The sequence below is a fragment of the Littorina saxatilis genome, linkage group LG8, assembly GCF_037325665.1.
Source record: "Littorina saxatilis isolate snail1 linkage group LG8, US_GU_Lsax_2.0, whole genome shotgun sequence".
NCBI classification, from domain to species: domain Eukaryota; kingdom Metazoa; phylum Mollusca; class Gastropoda; order Littorinimorpha; family Littorinidae; genus Littorina; species Littorina saxatilis.
This window is the reverse complement of record NC_090252.1, coordinates 47749175-47759654: the sequence shown is the minus strand read 5'-3', so window position 1 is coordinate 47759654 and position 10480 is coordinate 47749175. Positions and strand designations below refer to the sequence as shown.

The following is a 10480-nucleotide window of genomic DNA, read 5'->3' as shown; positions in this document are numbered from 1 at the left end:
CCCCCCCCCCCCCCCCCCACTGTATAACAGCAAAACTAACATTAAAGCAAGAAAAACCAAAATCACTTACTCGCTGGATCCGTCGGTTGACCTCGAGTTGACGTTAACAGCTTGAACACACCTGTAGGTTTCCATCCGTCCTTGGCTACACAATTTTAACTTGTCAACTATCACCGCCACCACGTGGCACTGGGACCAGCACTCAGATTGAGATCCCGAGGCGACATTCGTCTCGGATAACATATCATCAATGTGCTGTACAACATTCGCAAGAATGTCTCTTCTTTCGATATTAACTTGAACTAAGAAAACAAATAAACTTCGGTCACGCGGGAAAGTAGCAGCTAGCCGGCCATGTTCACACTCAATCTTGTTTGTACCGTAAGGAAAGCTATAAGAGTATTTCAAGTATATATGATGGCGTATTTTTAAAATGTAAAACTCATGGTTTGAGCTCATGCTGTATTTGATTGCAAATATACAAACAAAACTTACAATTAATTATCCTACTCCTATGTGAAAAAGTCAACAAATATGAATAATTTAGTTTCGCATTTGCAGAGTCATGTCACGCCGTTCCCGACGCTTGAACAGGGGACGTAACAAATGTTAAAATAATGATAATAAATTCAAGTTGTTATCTCCCGTAACTCTGCATATTTTTATCGACAGCAACATTGCGTCGGGCCGATGTCGGGGTTTATTACGTACATTTGCCGAGTTTTACACACAGGCAAACTATATCGGCGCGACAACGGACGTCGACACACGACATTTGACGACGTCACCCGACTGAAATCGTCAGTCGGCCGACGAAAGCTTGCTAGCTGGGATGACGCGGATATCTAGATTGAAAAAAAGAGAGGAATACTTAGCCGACTAACAAAGTTGTCTCAGTGACGACTAGAACGACCACTCACACACACACACACACACACACACACACACACACACACACACACACACACACACACACACACACACACACACCAAACCCACACCACACCACAATCATACATTTGCTTTTACTAAGCTGGGACGGTTTGCTTAAGACACGTCTATAATGAATGCATCTCAAAAATACCACCTCAGTGTAGTGAAGTCTAATATTCACACTGTTATTATCTATTGCTGGTCTCGTAATAAGAAAAGAACTGTCACAAGCTTAGTTATTATTATCCAAGCGAAGCGAGTGAAGCGAGCGAAGCTAGGTTGGTCCCACACTAGAGTTAATTTCAACCAAATGATGTGTGTGTGTGTGTGTGTGTGTGTGTGTGTGTGTGTGTGTGTGTGTGTGTGTTAGAACCCCTAAAACTTTCACAGTTTTGACTCGACTACAACAAAAATTGGCACAGGCAATGTTATTGATCCCAGGAAGGTTTTAAGACATAAATCGTTTTGATCCGACATCGACAACGGCAGTTACAAGCGCTTCCAATTTCTAAGTCATAACAAAGAAGGAGGTCAAACCCAGGTCAAGAAGACAATCAAAACTCATGACGTCAAACTCATGACATCATTCTCTTCAACACAAGGAGCTGAATTCAAAATGTTATGACATCTTCCATGACGTCAAACTTGAGGATTCCATTTCCAAGCTAAAGTCTTTGTGTACATCAAATCTGGTAGCACGAGATGTTGTAAGAGACACCGTGAATTACTTGCAATCCTGGTGAGTTGGTTGATATGATGGACGACGACAACGACAACAACAACAACAACAACAACACCTCCACCACCAACAACCGACACAAAAAAAAAAACACCACCACCACCACCACTAACAACAACAACAACAACAACAAGAACTACAACGACACCACCACCACAACCACCAACAACGAGATGTTGTAAGAGACACCGTGAATTACTTGCAATCCTGGTGAGTTGGTTGATATGATGGACGACGACAACAACAACAACAACAACAACAACAACACCTCCACCACCAACAACAACAAAAAACAAAAAACACCACCACCACCACTAACAACAACAACAACAACAACTACAACGACACCACCACCACAACCACCAACAACAAAAATCCATTAAAAACCGTTATTTTCCATTTCTCAGCCGATTTTTATGAACATTTGTGAAAAGGTCCGTTGTCCCTTACTGAAGATATCGAGATGTTGGACGAGACTTCGTTATTTACTTGTAATCAGGTAATCTAGGTGTACATCAAATCTCGTAGCACGCGATGTTGGACGAGACTTCGTCATTTGCTCACGTAATCTTGGTGTACATGAAATCTGGTAGCACGAGATGTTGGACGAGACTTCGTTATTTACTTGTAATCAGGTAATCTAGGTGTACATCATATCTCGTAGCACGAGATGTTGGACGAGACTTCGTCATTTGCTTGTAATAGCTCTCTCTCTCTCTCTCTCTCTCTCTCTCTCTCTCTCTCTCTCTCTCTCTCTCTCTCTCTCTCTCTCTCTCTCTCTCTCTCTCTCTCTCTCTCTCTCTCTCTCTCTCTCCCTGCCAAACATATATGCATTTACCATCCAAAGCACTGCATTTTCCGAGGAAAGATATCATCATAAACAGAGAGAGAGAGAGAGAGAGAGAGAGAGAGAGAGAGAGAGAGAGAGAGAGAGAGAGAGAGAGAGAGAGAGAGAGAGAGAGAGAGAGAGAGAGAGAGAGAGAGAGAGAGAGAGAGGGAGAGAGTAAACAAGTATGAAACAATAACAACAAAACAACAACAAGAACATTACACACAAAAAAGGACAGTATTGTCATCAAAACAACAACAACAACAAACACAACAGCCACAACAACAACCACAACAACTGACAAGATTTCTAGGTGTGGAACCTCTCTCTCTCTCTCTCTCTCTCTCTCTCTCTCTCTCTCTCTCTCTCTCTCTCTCTCTCTCTCAATGACTCTCTCTCTCTCTCTCTCTCTCTCTCTCTCTCTCTCTCTCTCTCTCTCTCTCTCTCTCTCTCTCTCTCTCTCTCTCTCTCTCTCTCTCTCTCAATGATGGCTCCTTCGCTTGGGGTATGCAGTGCCAGGTCGTGCCGAAGGCACTGCACTTCTACTTTATTATTATTATTATTATTATTTATTATTATTATCATTATTATAATTTAAGTTATTGAGACATCCCAGTGCACTAAGGGATTTATAGAGCAAATCGAGAAAATTCATTATTGAACGAAGCGCATAGCGCTGAGTTCAATAATTATTTTCGAGATTTGCACTATAAATCCCTTAGTGCACTGGGATTGTTTCAATAACGATATTGTCAGTACCGCCATAGAAAAAAGAAGATTCCTAACGCACATTTTGCAATGCGCATTTGAATAGGCATAACTGTGTGGTCAGGTCGTGCACAGTAAAGATCTACTTTTGTGTGGGGTGTCTCAAGTGTGTCGTGCTTTCGTCACACGCATTTTAATTTCTGTTGGTAAATTCCAGTGTAGCGTTAATCTGAACAGTGATGATCTTTCAGAGAGACCTCATTTGAACTCGGAGAAAGGCTCTTCATTATTTGCGATTCGAAACCTCCAGTCGAGCTTCGACGGATTGACTATGCGGAGTGACTCCCCTTGAATTGACTCAAAGCGGGACTCGACGGTTCGCACATTTTCAAAACAAATGTGGCATATTTCTCGTGTTCTATCTTCACTCATCGGGGAGTCTGATACTAAATATGAACGGTAAGAATGCTCTGAACCCTACACGTATTATATCCCCATCGTTTTTTCGTTCACATTTGCCCAACATGTTAATTTGCTGAGCGGGGTTAATGTCGTCTGCTAGGCTACCTGCCAACCTGGGCAATGGAACGACTGCAGTCTGCACTGAGTCTGTACGCATAAGGCAGGCTGCTAATAAATCTTATATATGGTAAGAACGTTCTGAACCTTACACGTTTTCGATTACGATTGTTCTTGCTTTGAAATAATAATTCTGAAACCATTCATTTACTGAACTGATGTAGTCGTATTTCTGTGTTGTCTGCTACAGAGTCGATCGAGTCAGTCTTCCAAACTGGTCTTGCTGGTACGTTATCGGAATAACACTTGTGTTTTCTGTTAGCCGCTGGGAATTGTATACTAACTCATCATTTGGTAATGTGGATGATAAGCTACATGCCACTAACACGGCATATGAGAAGAATCTATGCAAGTCGGCGAAAATTAGATGAAACACAGCGGCTTCTATTTGTTTAGATCACTGGCACTGGCACAGGCACATGCAATCTGTCAGAAAAAAAACCCACTTCTGCTTTAATTGAGAAGCAGGGAATTTATGGTCATTTGGTATTGTGGAGAATATAAGCTACATGTCATTAATTAATTCTGAGGATGAGAGCACAGTCTTGCTTAGGCAAAGGGCGCAAGAATACGCTCTGTGGAAAAGTTAGCGCACTCCAAGAGTGCGCTAACAGTTTTAGCGCATCGCCATTAGCCAATCAACTGGTTCACATCAGTCATGTGACACCAGTACTTACTGACAATTATTATTATTATTATTATTATTATTATTATTATTATTATTATTATTATTATTATTAGCTGACAACTAACACCAGTAAACATCATTTCGCATGCGCAAGTGCCTGACAAAATGTTTGCCGTATATTTAGTGAGGCGCGATTTGGGTTTGATTTCTTTTTTTTCCAGGTCAACCGTCATTTTTGACGAGGGTGGTGCAAAACCCAAACCTCAGGGAGCATTATACAATTAGAAATAAAATGCAACTGACATTTACGATAGTGTTTTATACAGGTAGGCTACGTAGGGGAAGGGAGGGCAAGTCGACCCCTCTAACAAAATGCAGCTTATACCTCTCGTCTTTTAAAAAAAAAGATTGTTTTTGTTGTAAAACATGGTGTGTTCTCTTTCGTGTAAGCGTTGTGTGGAATATGAACGATCCAACTGGCACGGTTTTTAAATAAAATATAACAGAAAAAAATCCTGAAGCATGGACGACTTGCCCTCCATGGAGGGCAACTCGTCCATGGGGGGCGGGTAATTCGTCCAGGTGGAAAAGGTTGTTCATATTACCCAATAGCATCACCTCGACATATAAAATTGACTGAAGTAACTTTTCTGTGTCAGTTTTGTTAATCGGAAGTGAGAATGACGTCATAATGAGTCGGCCTACGTCAGAAGTCGATCGACGTCTTGGCTATGCAGGGAGGGTGAGTATTTGAAGGGATAGATGTTCAAACATCTATAGGGGTCCTACTTATTAGTTGCTCTGGTTCAAAGCGAAGCAAATGGGAAAATATATTTACAAATTGGACTTGTAATTGATTTGTGTCGCCCATTTCAGGTTGCGTGAACGTGAAATAGTTTAATAGGCCTACTAGTATACGCGCACTTCCAATGACGGGAAAGCGCACCCCCCCCCCCCCCATCTCTCTCTCTGTCTCTCTCTGTCTCTGTCTCTGTCTCTGTCTCTTTCTCTCTCTCTCTCTCTCTCTCTCTCTCTCTCTCTCTCTGTTTCTCTCTGTCTTAATTAATTAATCAACACACAACTTCGAATATTATTTTTTTAAGGCTACGTTCACTTTTATTTCAAATACATACAAAGAACTTTTACGGGTTCTTCATCTGACACTATTTCTTGGAGATTAAAGAGTCTACACAGACGAGAGAGTGATATGGACCCATAGTCGGGTATTGTGACCCGGGTCGAGTTACACGACAAAGGGGGGGACGAATTACCCGATCATGGTACTCGCTGAACATTGCTATTTACCATTGTTCCTGGGATAGCCTGAGATCTATAACTTTCGACTAGTTGTTATGAAAGCCAAAGCTTTTTTGCAGATCTGGTGCATTTTACGAATCAGCGGCTCCCATGCACTGACTGTTGTTTTTTTCGTGCAACAATTTTAGAGTGGAAACCATCAAAATTGACAAAGACTTACCGCTTTGCTGGGCCCGTTTATTTCGACATTTTTTTTTTCTTCAACTGATTCAGGTTGGGTAACTCTTGCTTTTGAAATCGATGATAATCACCCCTGCAGTGTCATGTTCTCAAAATCGAGGGGGGACGACATGCCCGAGGGGGTCGACTTGCCCTCCCTTCCCCTACATGATCCGTCGCGCTTTTGACGCTTGAACAAAGTTCCATCTTGCAGCACATACGAAGAACACATCCGTCTCCAATTTGCTCGTACTCCTCGGTCTTTGCATCCTTCGGGAAATATGCCGTCAGACAGGAATTTAGATATGTCAGCCAACCTCTCTTTGGACACTTCGGCAGAGCTATCCTTTGGACGACCCATCGTGCAGAAATGAACCAAGTTGCAACAGTCCGAAACAACTCGTTTTTCAAGTCCGGGGAACAACACGGGCACTGAGTTCGGCTCACTGCCTTCGTGCACTCTGAAGAAAATGAACACAATTCACGCAGTGTTTTTTTCCTGGCAGTCTTATTTGCCGCCGTAGTGACAGTGTTATTTTCCTGGCGCCAGTGTAATTTTCCTAGGAAAATAACACTCCCCTTCCGAGATTGCAGTGTTTCTTTCCTAGGAATAATACACTCCCAGTGTTTTTTTCCTGGAAGTCTTTTATGCCTCCTACACCGGCCCTGACCGCCAAAAACGACCTGCTCGCTACAAAATAAACATGAGCATTTTCAGAGAAAACTATATATCTAAAGCAACGAAAGCTCTCACCAAGTTGGGTTTTATTTTTCAAGGCACTCATGAGTTGCGGCTCCACTGCGCTTCCGACCAGATCGTCTGGAAAGAAGGAAACAACTTGTAGAATGACGTCATAGCATGGTTTTACATGAGAGTTACGTCATATATATATATATATATATATATATATATGTATAGGTTACAACACGAGTGGTTTTTTTATATGGCTTGTATTTCAGTCAAGACCCAGCGGATGAATATAGGCGAGTGGATCTCGATGATATTCCCGCTGGGTCTTGACTGAAATACAAGCCATATACAAAAAACACGAGTGTTGTAAGCCGTATATCCCATGCGTACACCAAAGACAACGTGGACCACAACAAAGCACTGTAGTTATCTGTGGTGTGTAAATAGGTGAGCCAGCGAGGTGTGTTCCTCTTCACTATCCCATGCTAAAGCCTCGTCGCCGAAGAAATAAAGTGCAAACAAGTGCATCCGTAAATGTGTGTTAAATCTACATTCAAACCACCGTACGATTTGCTTTTGAATGCATTTTAGTTTCAAGATAGAAAAGAAAGCACACGCAATGAAAGTTTTCATTGAATCAAAGACAGTTTCGATTTAGGTTCTGAGTCCGTCCAAGGTCACAGTTCCAGGCTACGATTGCCAAAACCGGTTTGGTTAACTCGGATCCCAATTCTAGTTTAATTTTTGTGTTGGAGTGTAGAATTACGAAAATAAACTAACATTTTTACTGAATAACTTTCTTTAGATTTAACCAGTAATTTCATGTACGTGAAATATATCTCTGAGTTAATTTGTTCGATCGTGCTTGCGTTAATACTGGTAGCGTCGCTCCTTGAAACTGCGTGTTGAATACTGTTTGGACTGATTTTACTCCATCAGGATGAAATACACGTTTGCTGAGGTCTTGGATACTTTCATATAACCATGAACTTACGTCAGTGTAAAGCAAAACAGTTGGACATGCTCGAAAAATGGATGAAACAGCCTGTGCTGGATGACGAAGCGAACCGGCCAGCGAAAAAGGTACACTCGTAACAGTGCATCTTTGCTTGTTGAACACACAGAGAGACACGAACACACACAGACACCCACCCGTACGCACACACACTGACACACGCGCGTGCGCGCGAGTGAATTGCTTAGGTGGGATGTCAAATTAAAAAGATCTAAAACAACTTATTTGATTCTGAGCATACATCATGTGTTTACATTTTTAACTTTGCAGAAGTTAGTCTCAGTGTTCTGGCTGCAGATGTAGATCTAAAGTGTGATCAAGCTTCAAGGTAATCCGGTAATCCGGTACACACTCAGACAAAGCGCCAGTCACCAGTGGAATCCCCCAGGGAAGTGTATTGGGCCCTCTGCTCTTCACCCTGTACATAAACGACTTGCCTAGCCAAGTCACCAGCTCTGTGAAGTTGTTTGCTGACGACACCAAGCTATATACACGTACTGACGTGCCCTCAGGACCTGTTGTCATGCAGGAAGATCTGGACAAGCTACAAGAGTGGTCTGACAACTGGCTCCTCAAGTTCCACCCAAAGAAGTGTAGTGTCCTTAAGCTAGGCAAACAACACACAGAGACCAGCTATCACATGAAAGGGAGATCCGAAAGTGGTGAGGAGGTTAGCATCACTCTAGAAGAAAGCGAAACGGAGAAAGACCTTGGTGTACTTGTAGACAATCGCCTGAGTTTCAAGGGACATGTTGCACAAGCAACTGCGAAGGCAAACAAAACCTTAGGCATCATCAGGAGATCGTTTGAGCATCTGGATAGGGAGGTGTTTGTACAACTCTACAAGAGTCTTGTCAGGCCAATCCTTGAATATGGGCATTCAGTATGGCAACCACAGCAGAAACTGCTGTGCAAGGAAATAGAGGATGTACAGAGAAGGGCTACCAAACTGATATCGGCTCTCAGTGAGAAAACTTACCCAGAACGACTTGCTGTACTCAAACTACCGAGTCTCGAACACAGGCGTCTCCGAGGTGACATGATCGACCTCTACAAGTATATGCATGGGATCTACGACACAGGCAACCCGAATTTCCAGCTGGCCGAAACCAAAGACACTAGGGGAAACAGCCTCAAGTTGTACAAACCATTTTGTAGGCTGAACGTTCGGAGCTGCTTCTTCGCAGAAAGGGTGATTCCTCACTGGAACAGTCTGCCAGAAACAGTTGTGACAGCACCATCGGTGAACAGTTTCAAAGGAAGGCTGGACAATTTCTGGGCAGACAGACCAGAGAAATTCTCGCCAACGTGCTACCAATAACCGCCCGCGCATGCCACCAACAAAAGTGTTATTGGAGTTCTATTCGACAGGATCGATGAACAGGCCTAAGGCCTTAAACATCGCAAGTTCAAGTTCAAGTTCAAGTTCAAGTTCTTCCCCTTTGCCTTTGGGTAACACCGACAGTTGCCATTGAACGCTCAGAAATAACTTGCACACACACACACACACACACACACACCTTTTGGGAGGTTGGGGAATCTGTGTTGAATAATGGTAAGCTTACTCTCTCTGCTGTTGATTGTAGCTGTGGAGCTTGCTTGTGTGGAAAAGACTTGGATAGTGGGCCTTTCAAAGAAAAAGGGAATGGAAGTGCTTGCTGCAGACTTCTTGAGTTCTGCACTGAGGTTGTTGCACTAGTACTGAGATGGGTGAATCATGATTGAATGTTTGAACCATGTTGTTTGTTTACATGGTTCAATCATTGTTTAATTGAGTGTCTCTGAATTTACCGAAGGTTGCAATGTAGATTTAGAATAAGTGCTGTTGACATTTGTATGAGTGCGTTTTAACTGCAGACGCTGCTCGCTACACAAGGAAAGCTTATTTACCTTGTAATTGTACTAGTTTTGTCTGTCGATCATCGTGCTTCTGTTCAAACTGAACTTTGTGTGTCGCCGGTAAGGTTAGATGAAACTGTGCTTGGAGAACTCGACCCGCTGTGCAGTTAAGAGTTGTATCCACTTCATGTTCAGTCTTGCATAGTGTTGATTCACTTTATGTCAGTGCAACGTGCCATTTAATTTTTGTTTTGTTAGATCAGCGGTGCATTTTTAGATCAGCGGTGCAGTGTTCGTGGAAGGGAGGTTACTCTAGCTTCACCTCAAATGAACAGCGCGGTTCGTTTGCTGTCACTATCAATTGATTCTTCGCTTTTTTTCTTTTTTTACTCGACCTGCACCCAAAGTGTAAAGATAAACGCTTTGTTTACTGAATCAACATTCACATGTTGTGTTTTCTTTTGTTTAGCCATGTGAGCAATGCTCTTCATCAATCCACTGAAACATGTTCGGTGAAGGGTCAAGGGTAGGCAGAAGTATAGTTCCTCGGCCAAACCGGAATTGGTACTATGATATATTTTTTTAGCCTATTATGTATTTATTGAAGCCAAAAAATACAACATATATACCCATAGTTGCATTACAGAGACAAAGAAGCAGCTCATGGGATATATATATATATATATATATATAAGTATAAATCCGCCTTTAGGACGACCATTGTAAAAAGGGGTTTTATAGCTACCGGTGCTATATCCGTTGTTTTTAAAGCAATATTAATAAAATTTTGTAATTACATTTGCTAATTGACCTACACCCGACTGTCATGAATTGAACGTGAAAATCTGTCAAGATTAAGATATAGGTGTTTTGCATGGTCGCCTTAATGAAAATAATGCAAGAGTGGGGGTTACGGCGACACGCCTTTTCGGGTAGCTTAGGGCAACCAATTTATAAGGTATATTAAGGCGACCAGTATTTGTATATTTTGTTGTTCACAAAGTTTTGTAAAGGGCCTAGAGCCATAGGTTATGCACTTAAAA

General features: G+C 42.2%; 1 protein-coding gene across 1 annotated transcript in view; it reads left to right on the top strand.

Moving 5' to 3' along the window:
- LOC138973718 (uncharacterized) overlaps positions 1-10480 on the top strand; it is a 327086-nt gene that overhangs the window by 290666 nt on the left and 25940 nt on the right. The gene's annotated exons all lie outside the window — the stretch shown is intronic.